Genomic DNA, 17168 nt, shown 5'->3' with positions numbered 1-17168 from the left:
CACCGCACCGCTCACCTCACCGCCCACCTCACCTCACCTATATATAAACAATAATATATTTCTATATATTTTATTATTTTATAAAGTCACGTTGAAGGGAAACAATAAAATATATAATATATAAACAATAATATATATTTTATTATTTTATAAAGTCACGTTGAAGGGAAACAATAAAATATATAATATATAAACAACAATATATTTTTCGATTTAACGCTTTCGTGACTGCAATGATTCATCTTCTTTGGTTCTTTCGGTAAAGTCACGTAGAATGAGAATACAATAATAAATTGCTAAAGTTGAGGGTAAGAATCCACCCATTTTTTCGCCATATAGCATTGTGATATATAACGACTTATTGTTGGTAGCTTAGCTGATTGGAGAATATAGAGTTTATTGATAACATTAAGGTAATTTATATTTTAGTTTTTATTGGTTCACTATATAGTACTGTGAATAGCTCAGATGTGTAGGCCTTGACTTCAACATAGTCATTTCTGTGACCAGTCACTAGCTAATCACTCAGTTATTTCAATGCTAAATTCGCCTAGTTATTTCAATGCTAAATTCTCCTGTTTGATTTGTACTAAGTGCCTCGGTGAATGTGTATGGTCTGACTTTAACGTAGCTATTTCTGTGAGCAGTTACAAGCTAATCACTCAGCTATTTCAATGCTAAATTCTATGCTAATTCCATTGTCAAGGGGTGCCTCTGCGGATGTGTATGCTTTAACTTAGCTATTTCAATTGCTAAATTCTATGCTAATTCCATTGTCAAGGGGTGCCTCTGCAGATGTGTATGCTTTAACTTTTAACATAACTATTTCTGTGACCAGTCACAAGCTAATCATTCAGCCATTTCAATGCTAAATTATATGCTAATTCCTTTGTCAAGGCGCTTTGTTCCTCTCACACAGCTTAAAAGCCGTAATCTGAACGTGGCTCTTTCACTCCAGCGCTGTCCTACCAGACAGTCTCGTCCCTTCACCTGATGAAGGCCGCTTGTGTTGTGGCCGAAACGTCGTGAAAATATTATTGTGTTATTTTATTTTATCAATTTATTATTTTATTCTCATTCTACGTGACTTTATCGAAAGAACCAAAGAAGAACAATATATTTATATATATTTTATTATTTTCTTGTTTCCCTTCAACGTGACTTTACCGAAAGAGCTAAGAATATTTATTATACTCTTTGGTTCTTTCGGTAAAGTCACGTAGGTAGAAAAATAATAGATCACGACGTTTCGATCGCAACACAAGCAATCGTCATCAGGTGGGACAACCACAGCAAGACCACCTGATGACGATTGCTTGTGTTGCGATCGAAACTTCGTGATCTATTGTTTTTCTACCTACGTGACTTTTACCGAAAGAACCAAAGAAAATGGATTCCTGCAGTCACGAAAGCTTCAAATCAAGATTGAAACAAATATTGTTTGACTGGGTATTGCATTGTACATTCCTGCATCATACATTATACATCACACATTCTTGAAGATATGCCATGCGTATAAATTTTGGGTTGGATTGGAAATTGAGCTGTGTACATATCTGTCCATTCCATCCCTGGATTCCTCCCCTATCCATAAATGGTTCTGCATTCACGTGAGCCTATTGTTACAGTTGTCATTGTGAAGCTGACGGTGATTCTGATCACAGTTCTGTAGTATAAATATACACAGGTCTGTGCGTAACTCCGTACGATTGCAGCAGCTGAAATAGAACGCGACTTTGTCCCGCGTGCAAACCCAGGTGATGGTTATCCGCACGCTTCTCGTCAGCAAGGAGGACGCTGGGAGGCCCCGCAAGATGAAAGACTTCGCTGGCAGCGTGATGACCGGAAGAAGACGTGTCCAAGACGGCGGTGGCCCAGCGAAGACAACGAGCCCTTGGAGTCTTCCCAGCCTGCCAAGCTGGATTCGGCGGCAATAGCGAAATCGGGATAGAACTGTTATAAAACTGGGGGAAAAAAAATAATAATAACAAAAACATGTTCATTTATTATCTACTACAATAAATATTTATTTCCGAAGAAAATCACTTGTGATATTTCTTCTTGGTTGGTTCACTGCTTTATTTACACACCTGTGTTAAAATCCTATGGTTTACAATGTTTTTAAAAATAAAACTCATAATTAAGGCTATGGGGTTGTCACAGAAGCCGCGGTCATCACGTGAGTTGTGAATTTCAGGTCCGCTATAACCTGGACACGACTGCATAAATATTCAATCAAGCGCTCTCGAAGTTGGACTATCAGTAAAGAGGAGCCCTGGCAACCACGAGCAATTGGTCTGTGCAGATACACGCAGACACAGAGATACTACCACGTTACAGACACGGAGATACACAGCGATACAGAAGCACAGATACCACACTCTATAGCTCGCCACACTTTACAGCTCACCACACTCCACAGCTCACCACACTCCACAGCTCACCACACTCCAAAGTTCACAACAACTTACCACACTCAGCTCACCACACTCCACAGCTCACAACACTCCACAACTCACCACACTCCACAGCTCACCACTCTTAGCTCACCACACTCCACAGCTCACCACACAACTCACCACACTTCACAGCTCACCACACAACTCACCACACTTCACAACTCAACACTCCACAGCTCACCACACCCCACCGCTCACCACACAACTCACCACACTCAACACACCACACTCCACAGCTCACCACACTCCACAGCTCCCCAGACTCCAAAGCTCACCACACTCAACTCACCACACTCCCCACGCTATCGCTATGAGCCCCACATGCCGCTCACCTCACCTCACCGCTCACCTCACCGCCCACCTCACCTCACCGCTCACCTCACCGCCCACCTCACCTCACCGCTCACCTCACCGCTGACCTCACCTCACCGCTCACCTCACCGCTCACCTCACCTCACCTCACCGCTCACCTCACCGCTCACCTCACCGCTCACCGCTCACCTCACCACTCACCTCACCTCACCTCACCGCTCACCTCACCGCTCACCTCACCTCACCGCTCACCTCACCGCTCACCTCACCTCACCGCTCACCTCACCGCCCACCTCACCTCACCGCTCACCTCACCGCCCACCTCACCTCACCGCTCACCTCACCGTCCACCTCACCTCACCGCTCACCTCACCGCCCACCTCACCGCTCACCTCACCGCCCACCTCACCTCACCGCTCACCTCACCGCCCACCTCACCTCACCGCTCACCTCACCGCCCACCTCACCTCACCGCTCACCTCACCGCCCACCTCACCTCACCGCTCACCTCACCGCCCACCTCACCTCACCGCTCACCTCAACGCTCACCTCACCGCTCACCGCTGACCTCACCGCTCACCTCTCCGCTCACCTTACCGCTCACCTCACCGCTCACCGCTCACCTCACCGCTCACCGCTCACCTCACCGCTCACCTCACCGCTCACAGACACCTCACCGCTCACCTCACCTCACCGCTCACCTCACCGCCCACCTCACCTCACCGCTCACCTCACCGTCCACCTCACCTCACCGCTCACCTCACCGCCCACCTCACCGCTCACCTCACCGCCCACCTCACCTCACCGCTCACCTCACCGTCCACCTCACCTCACCGCTCACCTCACCGCCCACCTCACCTCACCGCTCACCTCACCGCCCACCTCACCTCACCGCTCACCTCACCGCCCACCTCACCTCACCGCTCACCTCAACGCTCACCTCACCGCTCACCGCTGACCTCACCGCTCACCTCTCCGCTCACCTTACCGCTCACCTCACCGCTCACCGCTCACCTCACCGCTCACCTCACCGCTCACAGACACCTCACCGCTCACCTCACCTCAACGCTCACCTCACCTCACCGCTCACCTCACCTCACCTCACCCCTCACCTCACCTCACCGCTCACCTCACCGCCCACCTCACCTCACCGCTCACCTCACCGCCCACCTCACCTCACCGCACCTCACCGCTCACCTCACCGCCCACCTAACCTCACCGCTCACCTCACCGCCCACCTCACCTCACCGCTCACCTCACCGCCCACCTCACCTCACCGCTCACCTCACCGCCCACCTCACCTCACCGCTCACCTCACCGCCCACCTCACCTCACCGCTCACCTCACCGCCCACCTCACCTCACCGCTCACCTCACCGCCCACCTCACCTCACCGCTCACCTCACCGCCCACCTCACCTCACCGCTCACCTCACCGCCCACCTCACCTCACCGCTCACCTCACCGCCCACCTCACCTCACCGCACCGCTCACCTCACCGCCCACCTCACCTCACCTATATATAAACAATAATATATATTTCTATATATTTTATTATTTTATAAAGTCACGTTGAAGGGAAACAATAAAATATATAATATATAAACAATAATATATATTTTATTATTTTATAAAGTCACGTTGAAGGGAAACAATAAAATATATAATATATAAACAACAATATATTTTTCGATTTAACGCTTTCGTGACTGCAATGATTCATCTTCTTTGGTTCTTTCGGTAAAGTCACGTAGAATGAGAATACAATAATAAATTGCTAAAGTTGAGGGTAAGAATCCACCCATTTTTTCGCCATATAGCATTGTGATATATAACGACTTATTGTTGGTAGCTTAGCTGATTGGAGAATATAGAGTTTATTGATAACATTAAGGTAATTTATATTTTAGTTTTTATTGGTTCACTATATAGTACTGTGAATAGCTCAGATGTGTAGGCCTTGACTTCAACATAGTCATTTCTGTGACCAGTCACTAGCTAATCACTCAGTTATTTCAATGCTAAATTCGCCTAGTTATTTCAATGCTAAATTCTCCTGTTTGATTTGTACTAAGTGCCTCGGTGAATGTGTATGGTCTGACTTTAACGTAGCTATTTCTGTGAGCAGTTACAAGCTAATCACTCAGCTATTTCAATGCTAAATTCTATGCTAATTCCATTGTCAAGGGGTGCCTCTGCGGATGTGTATGCTTTAACTTAGCTATTTCAATTGCTAAATTCTATGCTAATTCCATTGTCAAGGGGTGCCTCTGCAGATGTGTATGCTTTAACTTTTAACATAACTATTTCTGTGACCAGTCACAAGCTAATCATTCAGCCATTTCAATGCTAAATTATATGCTAATTCCTTTGTCAAGGCGCTTTGTTCCTCTCACACAGCTTAAAAGCCGTAATCTGAACGTGGCTCTTTCACTCCAGCGCTGTCCTACCAGACAGTCTCGTCCCTTCACCTGATGAAGGCCGCTTGTGTTGTGGCCGAAACGTCGTGAAAATATTATTGTGTTATTTTATTTTATCAATTTATTATTTTATTCTCATTCTACGTGACTTTATCGAAAGAACCAAAGAAGAACAATATATTTATATATATTTTATTATTTTCTTGTTTCCCTTCAACGTGACTTTACCGAAAGAGCTAAGAATATTTATTATACTCTTTGGTTCTTTCGGTAAAGTCACGTAGGTAGAAAAATAATAGATCACGACGTTTCGATCGCAACACAAGCAATCGTCATCAGGTGGGACAACCACAGCAAGACCACCTGATGACGATTGCTTGTGTTGCGATCGAAACTTCGTGATCTATTGTTTTTCTACCTACGTGACTTTTACCGAAAGAACCAAAGAAAATGGATTCCTGCAGTCACGAAAGCTTCAAATCAAGATTGAAACAAATATTGTTTGACTGGGTATTGCATTGTACATTCCTGCATCATACATTATACATCACACATTCTTGAAGATATGCCATGCGTATAAATTTTGGGTTGGATTGGAAATTGAGCTGTGTACATATCTGTCCATTCCATCCCTGGATTCCTCCCCTATCCATAAATGGTTCTGCATTCACGTGAGCCTATTGTTAAAGTTGTCATTGTGAAGCTGACGGTGATTCTGATCACAGTTCTGTAGTATAAATATACACAGGTCTGTGCGTAACTCCGTACGATTGCAGCAGCTGAAATAGAACGCGACTTTGTCCCGCGTGCAAACCCAGGTGATGGTTATCCGCACGCTTCTCGTCAGCAAGGAGGACGCTGGGAGGCCCCGCAAGATGAAAGACTTCGCTGGCAGCGTGATGACCGGAAGAAGACGTGTCCAAGACGGCGGTGGCCCAGCGAAGACAACGAGCCCTTGGAGTCTTCCCAGCCTGCCAAGCTGGATTCGGCGGCAATAGCGAAATCGGGATAGAACTGTTATAAAACTGGGGGAAAAAAATTAATAATAACAAAAACATGTTCATTTATTATCTACTACAATAAATATTTATTTCCGAAGAAAATCACTTGTGATATTTCTTCTTGGTTGGTTCACTGCTTTATTTACACACCTGTGTTAAAATCCTATGGTTTACAATGTTTTTAAAAATAAAACTCATAATTAAGGCTATGGGGTTGTCACAGAAGCCGCGGTCATCACGTGAGTTGTGAATTTCAGGTCCGCTATAACCTGGACACGACTGCATAAATATTCAATCAAGCGCTCTCGAAGTTGGACTATCAGTAAAGAGGAGCCCTGGCAACCACGAGCAATTGGTCTGTGCAGATACACGCAGACACAGAGATACTACCACGTTACAGACACGGAGATACACAGCGATACAGAAGCACAGATACCACACTCTATAGCTCGCCACACTTTACAGCTCACCACACTCCACAGCTCACCACACTCCACAGCTCACCACACTCCAAAGTTCACAACAACTTACCACACTCAGCTCACCACACTCCACAGCTCACAACACTCCACAACTCAACACACTCCACAGCTCACCACTCTTAGCTCACCACACTCCACAGCTCACCACACAACTCACCACACTTCACAGCTCACCACACAACTCACCACACTTCACAACTCAACACTCCACAGCTCACCACACCCCACCGCTCACCACACAACTCACCACACTCAACACACCACCCTCCACAGCTCACCACACTCCACAGCTCCCCAGACTCCAAAGCTCACCACACTCAACTCACCACACTCCCCACGCTATCGCTATGAGCCCCACATGCCGCTCACCTCACCTCACCGCTCACCTCACCGCCCACCTCACCTCACCGCTCACCTCACCGCCCACCTCACCTCATCGCTCACCTCACCGCTGACCTCACCTCACCGCTTACCTCACCGCTCACCTCACCTCACCGCTCACCTCACCGCTCACCTCACCGCTCACCGCTCACCTCACCACTCACCTCACCTCACCTCACCGCTCACCTTACCGCTCACCTCACCTCACCGCTCACCTCACCGCTCACCTCACCTAACCGCTCACCTCACCGCCCACCTCACCTCACCGCTCACCTCACCGCCCACCTCACCTCACCGCTCACCTCACCGTCCACCTCACCTCACCGCTCACCTCACCGCCCACCTCACCGCTCACCTCACCGCCCACCTCACCTCACCGCTCACCTCACCGCCCACCTCACCTCACCGCTCACCTCACCGCCCACCTCACCTCACCGCTCACCTCACCGCCCACCTCACCTCACCGCTCACCTCACCGCCCACCTCACCGCTCACCGCTGACCTCACCGCTCACCTCTCCGCTCACCTTACCGCTCACCTCACCGCTCACCGCTCACCTCACCGCTCACCTCACCGCTCACAGACACCTCACCGCTCACCTCACCTCAACGCTCACCTCACCTCACCGCTCACCTCACCTCACCCCTCACCTCACCGCTCACCTCACCGCCCACCTCACCTCACCGCTCACCTCAAAGCCCACCTCACCTCACCGCACCTCACCGCTCACCTCACCGCCCACCTAACCTCACCGCTCACCTCACCGCCCACCTCACCTCACCGCTCACCTCACCGCCCACCTCACCTCACCGCTCACCTCACCGCCCACCTCACCTCACCGCTCACCTCACCGCCCACCTCACCTCACCGCTCACCTCACCGCCCACCTCACCTCACCGCTCACCTCACCGCCCACCTCACCTCACCGCTCACCTCACCGCCCACCTCACCTCACCGCTCACCTCACCGCCCACCTCACCTCACCGCACCGCTCACCTCACCGCCCACCTCACCTCACCTATATATAAACAATAATATATTTCTATATATTTTATTATTTTATAAAGTCACGTTGAAGGGAAACAATAAAATATATAATATATAAACAATAATATATATTTTATTATTTTATAAAGTCACGTTGAAGGGAAACAATAAAATATATAATATATAAACAACAATATATTTTTCGATTTAACGCTTTCGTGACTGCAATGATTCATCTTCTTTGGTTCTTTCGGTAAAGTCACGTAGAATGAGAATACAATAATAAATTGCTAAAGTTGAGGGTAAGAATCCACCCATTTTTTCGCCATATAGCATTGTGATATATAACGACTTATTGTTGGTAGCTTAGCTGATTGGAGAATATAGAGTTTATTGATAACATTAAGGTAATTTATATTTTAGTTTTTATTGGTTCACTATATAGTACTGTGAATAGCTCAGATGTGTAGGCCTTGACTTCAACATAGTCATTTCTGTGACCAGTCACTAGCTAATCACTCAGTTATTTCAATGCTAAATTCGCCTAGTTATTTCAATGCTAAATTCTCCTGTTTGATTTGTACTAAGTGCCTCGGTGAATGTGTATGGTCTGACTTTAACGTAGCTATTTCTGTGAGCAGTTACAAGCTAATCACTCAGCTATTTCAATGCTAAATTCTATGTTAATTCCATTGTCAAGGGGTGCCTCTGCGGATGTGTATGCTTTAACTTAGCTATTTCAATTGCTAAATTCTATGCTAATTCCATTGTCAAGGGGTGCCTCTGCAGATGTGTATGCTTTAACTTTTAACATAACTATTTCTGTGACCAGTCACAAGCTAATCATTCAGCCATTTCAATGCTAAATTATATGCTAATTCCTTTGTCAAGGCGCTTTGTTCCTCTCACACAGCTTAAAAGCCGTAATCTGAACGTGGCTCTTTCACTCCAGCGCTGTCCTACCAGACAGTCTCGTCCCTTCACCTGATGAAGGCCGCTTGTGTTGTGGCCGAAACGTCGTGAAAATATTATTGTGTTATTTTATTTTATCAATTTATTATTTTATTCTCATTCTACGTGACTTTATCGAAAGAACCAAAGAAGAACAATATATTTATATATATTTTATTATTTTCTTGTTTCCCTTCAACGTGACTTTACCGAAAGAGCTAAGAATATTTATTATACTCTTTGGTTCTTTCGGTAAAGTCACGTAGGTAGAAAAATAATAGATCACGACGTTTCGATCGCAACACAAGCAATCGTCATCAGGTGGGACAACCACAGCAAGACCACCTGATGACGATTGCTTGTGTTGCGATCGAAACTTCGTGATCTATTGTTTTTCTACCTACGTGACTTTTACCGAAAGAACCAAAGAAAATGGATTCCTGCAGTCACGAAAGCTTCAAATCAAGATTGAAACAAATATTGTTTGACTGGGTATTGCATTGTACATTCCTGCATCATACATTATACATCACACATTCTTGAAGATATGCCATGCGTATAAATTTTGGGTTGGATTGGAAATTGAGCTGTGTACATATCTGTCCATTCCATCCCTGGATTCCTCCCCTATCCATAAATGGTTCTGCATTCACGTGAGCCTATTGTTACAGTTGTCATTGTGAAGCTGACGGTGATTCTGATCACAGTTCTGTAGTATAAATATACACAGGTCTGTGCGTAACTCCGTACGATTGCAGCAGCTGAAATAGAACGCGACTTTGTCCCGCGTGCAAACCCAGGTGATGGTTATCCGCACGCTTCTCGTCAGCAAGGAGGACGCTGGGAGGCCCCGCAAGATGAAAGACTTCGCTGGCAGCGTGATGACCGGAAGAAGACGTGTCCAAGACGGCGGTGGCCCAGCGAAGACAACGAGCCCTTGGAGTCTTCCCAGCCTGCCAAGCTGGATTCGGCGGCAATAGCGAAATCGGGATAGAACTGTTATAAAACTGGGGGAAAAAAAATAATAATAACAAAAACATGTTCATTTATTATCTACTACAATAAATATTTATTTCCGAAGAAAATCACTTGTGATATTTCTTCTTGGTTGGTTCACTGCTTTATTTACACACCTGTGTTAAAATCCTATGGTTTACAATGTTTTTAAAAATAAAACTCATAATTAAGGCTATGGGGTTGTCACAGAAGCCGCGGTCATCACGTGAGTTGTGAATTTCAGGTCCGCTATAACCTGGACACGACTGCATAAATATTCAATCAAGCGCTCTCGAAGTTGGACTATCAGTAAAGAGGAGCCCTGGCAACCACGAGCAATTGGTCTGTGCAGATACACGCAGACACAGAGATACTACCACGTTACAGACACGGAGATACACAGCGATACAGAAGCACAGATACCACACTCTATAGCTCGCCACACTTTACAGCTCACCACACTCCACAGCTCACCACACTCCACAGCTCACCACACTCCAAAGTTCACAACAACTTACCACACTCAGCTCACCACACTCCACAGCTCACAACACTCCACAACTCACCACACTCCACAGCTCACCACTCTTAGCTCACCACACTCCACTCCACAGCTCACCACACAACTCACCACACTTCACAGCTCACCACACAACTCACCACACTTCACAACTCAACACTCCACAGCTCACCACACCCCACCGCTCACCACACAACTCACCACACTCAACACACCACACTCCACAGCTCACCACACTCCACAGCTCCCCAGACTCCAAAGCTCACCACACTCAACTCACCACACTCCCCACGCTATCGCTATGAGCCCCACATGCCGCTCACCTCACCTCACCGCTCACCTCACCGCCCACCTCACCTCACCGCTCACCTCACCGCCCACCTCACCTCACCGCTCACCTCACCGCTGACCTCACCTCACCGCTCACCTCACCGCTCACCTCACCTCACCTCACCGCTCACCTCACCGCTCACCTCACCGCTCACCGCTCACCTCACCACTCACCTCACCTCACCTCACCGCTCACCTCACCGCTCACCTCACCTCACCGCTCACCTCACCGCTCACCTCACCTCACCGCTCACCTCACCGCCCACCTCACCTCACCGCTCACCTCACCGCCCACCTCACCTCACCGCTCACCTCACCGTCCACCTCACCTCACCGCTCACCTCACCGCCCACCTCACCGCTCACCTCACCGCCCACCTCACCTCACCGCTCACCTCACCGCCCACCTCACCGCTCACCTCACCGCCCACCTCACCTCACCGCTCACCTCACCGCCCACCTCACCTCACCGCTCACCTCACCGCCCACCTCACCTCACCGCTCACCTCAACGCTCACCTCACCGCTCACCGCTGACCTCACCGCTCACCTCTCCGCTCACCTTACCGCTCACCTCACCGCTCACCGCTCACCTCACCGCTCACCTCACCGCTCACAGACACCTCACCGCTCACCTCACCTCAACGCTCACCTCACCTCACCGCTCACCTCACCTCACCTCACCCCTCACCTCACCTCACCGCTCACCTCACCGCCCACCTCACCTCACCGCTCACCTCACCGCCCACCTCACCTCACCGCACCTCACCGCTCACCTCACCGCCCACCTAACCTCACCGCTCACCTCACCGCCCACCTCACCTCACCGCTCACCTCACCGCCCACCTCACCTCACCGCTCACCTCACCGCCCACCTCACCTCACCGCTCACCTCACCGCCCACCTCACCTCACCGCTCACCTCACCGCCCACCTCACCTCACCGCTCACCTCACCGCCCACCTCACCTCACCGCTCACCTCACCGCCCACCTCACCTCACCGCTCACCTCACCGCCCACCTCACCTCACCGCTCACCTCACCGCCCACCTCACCTCACCGCACCGCTCACCTCACCGCCCACCTCACCTCACCTATATATAAACAATAATATATATTTCTATATATTTTATTATTTTATAAAGTCACGTTGAAGGGAAACAATAAAATATATAATATATAAACAATAATATATTTTATTATTTTATAAAGTCACGTTGAAGGGAAACAATAAAATATATAATATATAAACAACAATATATTTTTCGATTTAACGCTTTCGTGACTGCAATGATTCATCTTCTTTGGTTCTTTCGGTAAAGTCACGTAGAATGAGAATACAATAATAAATTGCTAAAGTTGAGGGTAAGAATCCACCCATTTTTTCGCCATATAGCATTGTGATATATAACGACTTATTGTTGGTAGCTTAGCTGATTGGAGAATATAGAGTTTATTGATTACATTAAGGTAATTTATATTTTAGTTTTTATTGGTTCACTATATAGTACTGTGAATAGCTCAGATGTGTAGGCCTTGACTTCAACATAGTCATTTCTGTGACCAGTCACTAGCTAATCACTCAGTTATTTCAATGCTAAATTCGCCTAGTTATTTCAATGCTAAATTCTCCTGTTTGATTTGTACTAAGTGCCTCGGTGAATGTGTATGGTCTGACTTTAACGTAGCTATTTCTGTGAGCAGTTACAAGCTAATCACTCAGCTATTTCAATGCTAAATTCTATGCTAATTCCATTGTCAAGGGGTGCCTCTGCGGATGTGTATGCTTTAACTTAGCTATTTCAATTGCTAAATTCTATGCTAATTCCATTGTCAAGGGGTGCCTCTGCAGATGTGTATGCTTTAACTTTTAACATAACTATTTCTGTGACCAGTCACAAGCTAATCATTCAGCCATTTCAATGCTAAATTATATGCTAATTCCTTTGTCAAGGCGCTTTGTTCCTCTCACACAGCTTAAAAGCCGTAATCTGAACGTGGCTCTTTCACTCCAGCGCTGTCCTACCAGACAGTCTCGTCCCTTCACCTGATGAAGGCCGCTTGTGTTGTGGCCGAAACGTCGTGAAAATATTATTGTGTTATTTTATTTCATCAATTTATTATTTTATTCTCATTCTACGTGACTTTATCGAAAGAACCAAAGAAGAACAATATATTTATATATATTTTATTATTTTCTTGTTTCCCTTCAACGTGACTTTACCGAAAGAGCTAAGAATATTTATTATACTCTTTGGTTCTTTCGGTAAAGTCACGTAGGTAGAAAAATAATAGATCACGACGTTTCGATCGCAACACAAGCAATCGTCATCAGGTGGGACAACCACAGCAAGACCACCTGATGACGATTGCTTGTGTTGCGATCGAAACTTCGTGATCTATTGTTTTTCTACCTACGTGACTTTTACCGAAAGAACCAAAGAAAATGGATTCCTGCAGTCACGAAAGCTTCAAATCAAGATTGAAACAAATATTGTTTGACTGGGTATTGCATTGTACATTCCTGCATCATACATTATACATCACACATTCTTGAAGACATGCCATGCGTATAAATTTTGGGTTGGATTGGAAATTGAGCTGTGTACATATCTGTCCATTCCATCCCTGGATTCCTCCCCTATCCATAAATGGTTCTGCATTCACGTGAGCCTATTGTTACAGTTGTCATTGTGAAGCTGACGGTGATTCTGATCACAGTTCTGTAGTATAAATATACACAGGTCTGTGCGTAACTCCGTACGATTGCAGCAGCTGAAATAGAACGCGACTTTGTCCCGCGTGCAAACCCAGGTGATGGTTATCCGCACGCTTCTCGTCAGCAAGGAGGACGCTGGGAGGCCCCGCAAGATGAAAGACTTCGCTGGCAGCGTGATGACCGGAAGAAGACGTGTCCAAGACGGCGGTGGCCCAGCGAAGACAACGAGCCCTTGGAGTCTTCCCAGCCTGCCAAGCTGGATTCGGCGGCAATAGCGAAATCGGGATAGAACTGTTATAAAACTGGGGGAAAAAAAATAATAATAACAAAAACATGTTCATTTATTATCTACTACAATAAATATTTATTTCCGAAGAAAATCACTTGTGATATTTCTTCTTGGTTGGTTCACTGCTTTATTTACACACCTGTGTTAAAATCCTATGGTTTACAATGTTTTTAAAAATAAAACTCATAATTAAGGCTATGGGGTTGTCACAGAAGCCGCGGTCATCACGTGAGTTGTGAATTTCAGGTCCGCTATAACCTGGACACGACTGCATAAATATTCAATCAAGCGCTCTCGAAGTTGGACTATCAGTAAAGAGGAGCCCTGGCAACCACGAGCAATTGGTCTGTGCAGATACACGCAGACACAGAGATACTACCACGTTACAGACACGGAGATACACAGCGATACAGAAGCACAGATACCACACTCTATAGCTCGCCACACTTTACAGCTCACCACACTCCACAGCTCACCACACTCCACAGCTCACCACACTCCAAAGTTCACAACAACTTACCACACTCAGCTCACCACACTCCACAGCTCACAACACTCCACAACTCACCACACTCCACAGCTCACCACTCTTAGCTCACCACACTCCACAGCTCACCACACAACTCACCACACTTCACAGCTCACCACACAACTCACCACACTTCACAACTCAACACTCCACAGCTCACCACACCCCACCGCTCACCACACAACTCACCACACTCAACACACCACACTCCACAGCTCACCACACTCCACAGCTCCCCAGACTCCAAAGCTCACCACACTCAACTCACCACACTCCCCACGCTATCGCTATGAGCCCCACATGCCGCTCACCTCACCTCACCGCTCACCTCACCGCCCACCTCACCTCACCGCTCACCTCACCGCCCACCTCACCTCACCGCTCACCTCACCGCTGACCTCACCTCACCGCTCACCTCACCGCTCACCTCACCTCACCTCACCGCTCACCTCACCGCTCACCTCACCGCTCACCGCTCACCTCACCACTCACCTCACCTCACCGCTCACCTCACCGCCCACCTCACCTCACCGCTCACCTCACCGTCCACCTCACCTCACCGCTCACCTCACCGCCCACCTCACCGCTCACCTCACCGCCCACCTCACCTCACCGCTCACCTCACCGCCCACCTCACCTCACCGCTCACCTCACCGCCCACCTCACCTCACCGCTCACCTCACCGCCCACCTCACCTCACCGCTCACCTCACCGCCCACCTCACCTCACCGCTCACCTCAACGCTCACCTCACCGCTCACCGCTGACCTCACCGCTCACCTCTCCGCTCACCTTACCGCTCACCTCACCGCTCACCGCTCACCTCACCGCTCACCTCACCGCTCACAGACACCTCACCGCTCACCTCACCTCAACGCTCACCTCACCTCACCGCTCACCTCACCTCACCTCACCCCTCACCTCACCTCACCGCTCACCTCACCGCCCACCTCACCTCACCGCTCACCTCACCGCCCACCTCACCTCACCGCACCTCACCGCTCACCTCACCGCCCACCTAACCTCACCGCTCACCTCACCGCCCACCTCACCTCACCGCTCACCTCACCGCCCACCTCACCTCACCGCTCACCTCACCGCCCACCTCACCTCACCGCTCACCTCACCGCCCACCTCACCTCACCGCTCACCTCACCGCCCACCTCACCTCACCGCTCACCTCACCGCCCACCTCACCTCACCGCTCACCTCACCGCCCACCTCACCTCACCGCTCACCTCACCGCCCACCTCACCTCACCGCTCACCTCACCGCCCACCTCACCTCACCGCACCGCTCACCTCACCGCCCACCTCACCTCACCTATATATAAACAATAATATATATTTCTATATATTTTATTATTTTATAAAGTCACGTTGAAGGGAAACAATAAAATATATAATATATAAACAATAATATATATTTTATTATTTTATAAAGTCACGTTGAAGGGAAACAATAAAATATATAATATATAAACAACAATATATTTTTCGATTTAACGCTTTCGTGACTGCAATGATTCATCTTCTTTGGTTCTTTCGGTAAAGTCACGTAGAATGAGAATACAATAATAAATTGCTAAAGTTGAGGATAAGAATCCACCCATTTTTTCGCCATATAGCATTGTGATATATAACGACTTATTGTTGGTAGCTTAGCTGATTGGAGAATATAGAGTTTATTGATAACATTAAGGTAATTTATATTTTAGTTTTTATTGGTTCACTATATAGTACTGTGAATAGCTCAGATGTGTAGGCCTTGACTTCAACATAGTCATTTCTGTGACCAGTCACTAGCTAATCACTCAGTTATTTCAATGCTAAATTCGCCTAGTTATTTCAATGCTAAATTCTCCTGTTTGATTTGTACTAAGTGCCTCGGTGAATGTGTATGGTCTGACTTTAACGTAGCTATTTCTGTGAGCAGTTACAAGCTAATCACTCAGCTATTTCAATGCTAAATTCTATGCTAATTCCATTGTCAAGGGGTGCCTCTGCGGATGTGTATGCTTTAACTTAGCTATTTCAATTGCTAAATTCTATGCTAATTCCATTGTCAAGGGGTGCCTCTGCAGATGTGTATGCTTTAACTTTTAACATAACTATTTCTGTGACCAGTCACAAGCTAATCATTCAGCCATTTCAATGCTAAATTATATGCTAATTCCTTTGTCAAGGCGCTTTGTTCCTCTCACACAGCTTAAAAGCCGTAATCTGAACGTGGCTCTTTCACTCCAGCGCTGTCCTACCAGACAGTCTCGTCCCTTCACCTGATGAAGGCCGCTTGTGTTGTGGCCGAAACGTCGTGAAAATATTATTGTGTTATTTTATTTTATCAATTTATTATTTTATTCTCATTCTACGTGACTTTATCGAAAGAACCAAAGAAGAACAATATATTTATATATATTTTATTATTTTCTTGTTTCCCTTCAACGTGACTTTACCGAAAGAGCTAAGAATATTTATTATACTCTTTGGTTCTTTCGGTAAAGTCACGTAGGTAGAAAAATAATAGATCACGACGTTTCGATCGCAACACAAGCAATCGTCATCAGGTGGGACAACCACAGCAAGACCACCTGATGACGATTGCTTGTGTTGCGATCGAAACTTCGTGATCTATTGTTTTTCTACCTACGTGACTTTTACCGAAAGAACCAAAGAAAATGGATTCCTGCAGTCACGAAAGCTTCAAATCAAGATTGAAACAAATATTGTTTGACTGGGTATTGCATTGTACATTCCTGCATCATACATTATACATCACACATTCTTGAAGATATGCCA

The sequence above is a fragment of the Petromyzon marinus genome, chromosome 50, assembly GCF_048934315.1.
Source record: "Petromyzon marinus isolate PM22_M1 ecotype Great Lakes invasive population chromosome 50, UKy_Petmar_22M1.pri1.0, whole genome shotgun sequence".
Classification (NCBI taxonomy): Eukaryota; Metazoa; Chordata; class Hyperoartia; order Petromyzontiformes; family Petromyzontidae; genus Petromyzon; species Petromyzon marinus.
The sequence above is the reverse complement of the archived record's forward strand: the minus strand, read 5'-3'. Positions refer to the sequence as shown.